Here is an 8,035-nt window from a genome sequence, read left to right as displayed (position 1 = left end):
GTTCTGTAGCGATTTATTTGTGGCATGTTTGATAAAGGTATAGTTTTATGGGAGCCACAATTGGCTGTAATGATAATTATACATTTATTTTTTTAAGAAAAAAGTTTTTTTTTGAAATGTAATTATCATTACATCCAATTTTGGCTTAATCCCACAAAACTATACCGTTATTAAAAGAGGACTTTGCAAGATTTGCAAGATTTTTATAAAATGAAAAGAAAAGAGGTTTTATATTTTTTATTCTACAAAAATAAACATAGTTTTGTTAACAAAGTATGTGGAAGCTAATAGCAGTAAAATAATTTGCAAAAAATTCACAAATAATGCTTCAATTAAAATCAATTTGATTTTCATCGTCTACAGTTTCTTCGATTTCAGTTGTACTAATTCATCCACTAATAGCTTCTTGTAAAGCACGCTTGTGAGGCATGGGTACATAATCAAGAAGATCTTGTAAGTCCTTTTTCTTTTCTTCTGTAAGCTTAAGAGCATCCTGGTATTTGAAAGGAAGTTCTATAATATCTAAGTTAAAATTTATTACATCGTGAAGTTTCTTTCGTCCCTTTTGGAGGATGACAATTGTAGGAATATCCATGTTATATGTGATTTGAATTTTAAAGCCCATCTTAAAATTTTTTGAAAATTCGAATATTCTGCCATCCTTGAAGTTAGCTCCCAACATTTGAGATTTAGTTGCTGCTTTTTGAAGAATACTGAAATCCTAACAATTTCCCTCGTGACATTAACAACTTGGAATTTGTTCTTTTTTTTAGTGTGTGTAATGAAATGGATATTCGCGATAGCCAATTCAGACAGGGGGCGCTCAAGATTTCAAAGATGGACGATAACATCGGGAAAACAAATAATTTTGTCATTTGATCTCGAAGCTATAAAACGTTTAATATAAATTATTTACACGTGTGTTTTGTCAAAGTAAAAGTTGGAGTACGTTCTTCAAAGTTTATTTGTTTGTGATTCGGGTTTATACATACGGCAATTGACTCCCAAACCTGAATAAAAATAAAACTAAATGTTTGTTTTTTTACAGTATGTCTGAAACACGGAAAGTAAAATTTACATTGTCTTAATTATTTTTGTGGTTGCAAGGTCGACAGAGATCTTTAGTTGAGGATGAGGCAGTTTTTGGAGCTGGCTACGTTATATTTTGTAAATTACGCCTTACGTTTTTTACCAATAATTTCATGGGACCTTTGGGGCAATTTAGCTGATGGAACAGCATCTTTCTTCAGTCTTCTCAATTTAGTTTCAGGTGATACTATAAAGTAAATTAAATATAAATATATTAAAATATAAATATTTTAATCAACACTTACTTGGAAAGTAATCGTTCTCAGTAAAATGTAAACTGCACACAGTCATGTACTTGGTTATCGGTTTGCCAATTCGCAAAATGCATTGCCAAACTTTTATGTATGGAATTTTGTTTGTGAATTATAATAGGATGAACATTGAGGAACACTGCAATAGTTTTTTGAAGTCGAAGTCATTGTTAATTACAATATAAACCGGTCGCTAATATGTATACAAATTAATGACAATTTCAAGGTTTTCCCGAAGTGGACGCTTTTGAAATCTACCACCAGGCGTCGCCCACTTTGCGGTTCCTCGCGAATAGTGTTCTTTAGAAAATACCCTCCCAGTCCTTGATCTTTAATTTAATTGAACCAAAATCTGGATCACATCCTATCATCGAATGCCCTGACATTAACAAAAACGTCCTTAATAACATCAAAGCGATTTGCATGAACGTGGCAAAGGTTAGACAAAACAACGCTTATGTTCTAATTTTGCCCGGCACAGTTATCACTAATAAATATAAATTTTCTCACATGCTTATTAACAAAGTTCTCCAAGTAGTGACTAAGAAAACTGGCTATTTCGAACTATCCGCCTTTAGCGATGGTTTCATCTCATACATACATTATGACTGCTCCTGTTTTAACGTTGTGGAATCTTAAGTTGTAAGTTCACATTTTTGTTTTGTAGTATTGTACGTTGCAGGTACGTTTCATAGGTAATGCTTGTTGTAAATCAATACATGCAACTTCAGTATTTTCATCCTAGTTGCTTTCGTAGCTTTTGATCATATTCTGAGAAGCTTTCTGCTTTGCTAAATGCATCTTCAGTTCAGTATCCAATTCAGTTATTCTGGGAGAATTCGGGTTGCTAGTCTTTAAACCATCAAGTTCAACTTAAATCTTAGAGCAGGTATTACAATCATCAACAGTAGGAGGCTGACCTATATTGAATTCGTTGACAAAGATATTTCGATAGTAAGACTCTATCACATGTTGTTCTTCAGGATGTGTGTTTCTTAGCCATTCCATATAAGCTCCATATACTCCAGTAATTGACGAAACCGGTGGCACATAGTTTCGAAAAGAACTATGATATCACCCAGCACAGTTCCTGTGATGGTCTGCTTGTCTAAAATAACTCGAACTCTTTTTTCGGTTATGCCATGGATGCTACTAAAAGCCTGATGACAAACATTTTCTGTCTGTCAGTAATTAAAGACGTTTTACAATCATTCCAATCTACCACTTTTTTTTTAAAGGTATTGGTTTTGATTATCGTATCATATATCATAATTATATTGATATTGTTCATGCCCAATTTTTTAAACACATTTTACGACACTTACATGGCAGTCTGATTGTGCAAGCAGATACAGTTTTCTTTGTATTTCTTGAAACTTACGCTTCACCACAGTTTCGTTTGGTTTTCCACACGTTAACAAGACATTGTTCCGTTTTCTTTTGCTTCCGAGTTGTCTTTTTCTCGGCGTTCATTTGGAAAATAAATCAGAAAAAAACAAAACAACTTTAAGGTTAATCTAACGTCGGTTTTTTCTTGAAATATGATTAATTAAAACTATAACAAACACACTATGGTACCCAAAAATTCAAGAACAACGCATATATCTGAGACTATCTCTCACCAACTACAGAAACACCAGCGCGTTGATACGGTTACACAGGAAAAGGTGCGAACCTTGAACGAAAATGCAACGAAAGCCTGTGGGTTCGAGCTTGCTTTTCTAGATGATTATGTAGTTCAGTTTCTGACTTGAATGGATTGGTATATTATTTCTTACAGAATTTTAAGATTAGCCCACAACCTTTCAACTCATATAGTCTTTATAGATCTGACAAAGGCATACGATAGTGTACCACTTTCAATGCTTTGGGTAGCAATGGAAAAACAAGGAATAAGCAAAAAAAATATACAAGCAGTACAACAGCTCTACAAAAATATGACGGCAAACATTAAAACTGGAAATAGATTAACTAGAGAAATTCCTATTAGTAAGGGCCTAAAGCAAGGCTGCTGCATAGCACCTACACTCTTCAAAATATATCTAAATGAGGCACTCTCAGTGTGGAGAAGAAAGTGCTGCAATATGGGCATCCCAATCGGAGATGATATATTGTACACGATACACTTCGCTGACGACCAAGCCATTCTAGCTGAAGACGAGAGTGATGTAGGCTACATGCTTAGAAAACTGGAAGATGAGTATACCAAATGGTGCCTCACAATTAATATACAAAAAACTGAGTACTTAGTTGTAGGAGAAAAACCAGAAAGCCTACAAATCGAAATGGGAACTATAAAACCAACAGACAATTTCAAATACTTGGGAGTCCAAATAACATCAAAAGCAGGAAGTAGCGAAGAAATACACTCCAGGATTGGCCAAGCAAGATCAGCCACCAGACAGCTACACGGACTATTATGGAATAAAAAAATAACAAAAGAAAATAAAAGAAGAATCTATAAAACAATAATAGAAAGTATTGGGCTGTACGTCGCCGAACTCTGGGAAATAAACCAAAGAAACAAATCAAAAATTAAGGCCATGGAAATGAACTACTGGAGACGATGTTGCCAGCTCACTAGACTTGATAGGGTGAGAAACGAAGATATTCGGAGAGAAATGGAAATCGATCTAGACATAATAGACACAATCGAAGCCAAAAGACTTAACTGGTATGGACACCTTCAGAGAATGCCTGAAAATAGATGGCCAAAAAAAATAGAAGAATGGACTCCGCCAACTAGAAGAAAACGAGGTAGACCAAGACGATCCTGGAGAGACGATGTCGACGATGCAATGACCGCCAGAGATTTAACAACTGAAGATTGCTTCGACAGAAAACGCTGGAAATTAGGATGCGAGAAGCGGCGCCAGCTGTAGAAGACTCGCTTGTTATATATATATATATATATATATATATATATATATATATATATATATATATATATATATATATATATATATAATTATTTTAGGAATATAGGACTATTTTAGGAATATAGTGGGCGAAACATTCTTTTATAATGAACACAAGCATTCTTTAATGGTTTGTGAGAAAGATGAGACTGTCTTTGAAACGTCCACTTGGCGAGTTCGCCCTTACTCTTCCAAGCTCTTGATATACGTGATCAAATAAACCAAAATACACCTACTTCATAAGCACAGAATAAATAACAATCAGGATGCCCACTCTCAGATGCAGCCTTTGAAGTGTGTCAGCACGCGATCGCCATATTTTATAATAATCTATTCTTCTAACTTCTTCAACTAAAAGTACGAATAAAATAGTGCATATTATGTCTATGGTTGCCGTAAATAAATTAAACGGGGTTAATTTTTCTATGCACACCAGATAAAATTTCACTGAACAGGACTGGTTCCGTTTAAAATATGGCTGATTCTGTCTGACAAGCAGAGTGGCCATTCTGATTGTTAATTATTCTATGACATAAGTTTTATGACGATGGGGATATTTGCAAGTCGACAACCTAGGCTTTCGCAATAAGTTGAATCGTATATTACATTGATATTTGGTCGCGGCAAATTGTCTTCTTCTTCTTGACTGGCTTTATGACTCGGGGTGAGTCTTCGCCGCATCCACTATAACCCTCCGTCTTCTATGATCTTGCGCTTTCATTTCTCACTGTTGTACCGTACTACTAGATAAATCAGCTTCAATATCACCCTTTCATCTTTTTCTGGGACGGTCTACCGATCTTCTACCATCTAGTCTCCCAAAAAACACTGTCTTTAGCACTCTGACCCTGTATGAATTTGAAAGTCACATTAGAAATCGTAAATCAGTGCTATGAAGAAGTAGGATTATCAATTTCTGACACAAAAACTGAGGTGTGTTACTTTTCACAAAAACATAGAGTCCCGCAAGGCAATCTTAATGTGGGAAAATTTAATTTCCCTATAAAAAACTGTATTTAGTATGTTGGTACCTATCTAGACAGGAAATTATTATGGAAAGATCACATTCATCAAATTGTTAAAAAATCAGAAAACTCAATGAACATATTAAGAGCTTTCTGTAAAACAAATTGGGGAGCAGACCCAAATATTGCTTTGATGTTTTACAGGAACATGATCAGGCCGATTTTCGACTATAACTGTCATTTATTTGGATCAGCGGTAAATACACATCTAAACAAACTTGAAGTTAAAAAAAAATAAATGCCTGAGATTATGCCTAGGTTATTTAAAATCCACTCCAGTCCAAATAATGGAAATTGAAGCGGTGAAACATCCATTGCATTTACGCCTCCACTTCCTTAGCGACAAATTTACAATCCGAATTATGTCCAAAAATTGTAAATACCTTCAAGATCTTCATGAGCTATCAGTTTTAGACCTCACTCATAGGTACTGGAGAACTAAAAAATATATACCTTTGGTAGAAAGCTATCTAAGTACGGTAAAATATAACGATATTCTCTATAAAAGCCAAAATGGCAAAAACACTATTTTCTAAAAAGGTTAAAATATGCTACTTAAACTCATATTTACACCCAAATATGTTTGATATAATTATTAAAGAAAAATGGACAAATTATCAGTACATCTTTACTGATGGGACAAAAGATGCAAGTGGAACGCAATGTTCCACGAAAATAAAAATTACCATCACCAATATAGCTTACGCAGTGAATGCTCAATATACACAGCAGAAATGATGGCAGTAATGTTTGCTCTTCGGTATGCAGTATTGAATCCGACTAGCAACTATGTTATATTTACTGACAGTAAATGCGCGGTCGACAGATTTAATAACATTCAAACAGTCAAACACATAAACCACTTGAACTGAAAATTCTGTATGAAAATATACAATTAGGATTAACAGTAACAATTACATGGATCAAGGGCAATTCGGGTATAAAAGACAATGAAATTATTGACAATTTGGCTAAATCAGCATATATGCTCGGAGAAATAGTAAACAAAAATTTAATTCCGGCGACAGATTATTTAATACATTACAGAGAATGTAAGATTGGCTTAAACTTCTATCATTGAAACCCTAGGATACCCTCAAGAAGATGGTTTTACACAGAATCTAATCGACATTTTATAAAGACCATTAATCGGCTGAGAGCAAATCATGCTCTTGCGCCATCTTACATGCGTGGAATCGGCTTATCAAATACTCCCAATTGTACTTGTGCCAAATTAGCGATCTATCACATATTATATTAGAATGTGATTTACGATTTAATAACATAAACGAACTTTATAAGGAATTAATAAATTCTAAATGTTGTTTTCCAATAAACCGTAATCTTTTAATATTTTCAAATAATATGGAAAAACAAAAAAAAATGTATACCACAAATTAATAAAAAAAAAGATAAAAGAATTAAGTAAATAGAACTTCGAAGAGAATAAACATAATCCAGTTGTTTATTTACATTGGCAAATGCCGCTAAGCGAAACCACATCTGTTCTTTCTTTCTTATCTTACGATTTCTCTGTTAATTCTGCATATTTTAAAATAATATTTGAATCCAAATATATCCAAATATTAAACATTCTGAAATTGCGTTGAAATAACAAACGAAATAACAAGAGGCAAAAATGGATGACAGACGAAATACTATTACTAATGGAAGAACGACGAAGACACAAGAATAAACAAGATGGCAGCAATATGTATGAAAACATTAACAGGCAAATAAAAGCAAAAATAAGAATAGCAAAAAATGAATGGCTTAAGCAACAATGTATCGATCTAGAACATTTACAACGACAGCACGACGACCGTAATTTACATAAAAAGCTTAAGGAGACTGCTGGAATATACAGAAAACGAAGACCAACTACCATAGTTAATCAGGATAACCAGATAGTGCTGGGTGAAAAGGAGAAAATTGATATATGGGAAAATTATATCCAGGAGCTCTTCCATGACGAAAGACCCATGAGTGAAGTTTATACAGACGACCAGCTGACTGGCCCTTCAATCACCAAAGAGGAGATAGAAAAGGCAATATTAAATTCAAAAAACAATAAGGCACCTGGACCAGATGAAATCCCGTCAGAAATACTCAAATTACTGGATGAAAGGGGAATTTCAGCACTACACAAAATATTTAACTTAATTTATGAAACTGGCTGCTATCCTCAACAGTGGTTACGCTCTACCTTTATTCCCCTGCCCAAGAAAGTCAATGCAAAAAGATGTGAGGATCACAGACTCATTAGCCTGATGAGTCACACTTTAAAGATATTCTTAAAAATACTACATCAAAGATTATACAAAAAATGTGAATGGGACATCAGTGACTCCCAGTTCGGGTTTAGGCAAGGTTTAGGAACACGAGAAGCAATAGTAGCAACACAGGTGCTGGTCCAAAATTGTTACGATCAGAAGAAGGATGTATTTCTATGCTTTTTGGATTACCAAAAAGCGTTTGATCGTGTCCAACACCACAAGTTAATGCAGATCCTCACGAAAGTTGATATAGACCAAAAAGACATAAGATGCATTGAAAACTTGTACTGGCATCAAACGGCACAGTTAAAAATAGACAATTCTATATCCAAACCCATACATATAAGAAGGGGCGTTCGACAGGGATGTGTGCTTTCCCCTCTTTTATTTAACATTTATTCGGAAGCCATATTTTAAGAGTCTCTGGAGGATGCAAAGATGGGAATCAAAGTGAATGGAGTACTGATCAACAACAT

This window comes from Diabrotica undecimpunctata, chromosome 4 (genome assembly GCF_040954645.1).
Source record: "Diabrotica undecimpunctata isolate CICGRU chromosome 4, icDiaUnde3, whole genome shotgun sequence".
NCBI lineage: Eukaryota > Metazoa > Arthropoda > Insecta > Coleoptera > Chrysomelidae > Diabrotica > Diabrotica undecimpunctata.
The sequence above is the reverse complement of the archived record's forward strand: the minus strand, read 5'-3'. Positions refer to the sequence as shown.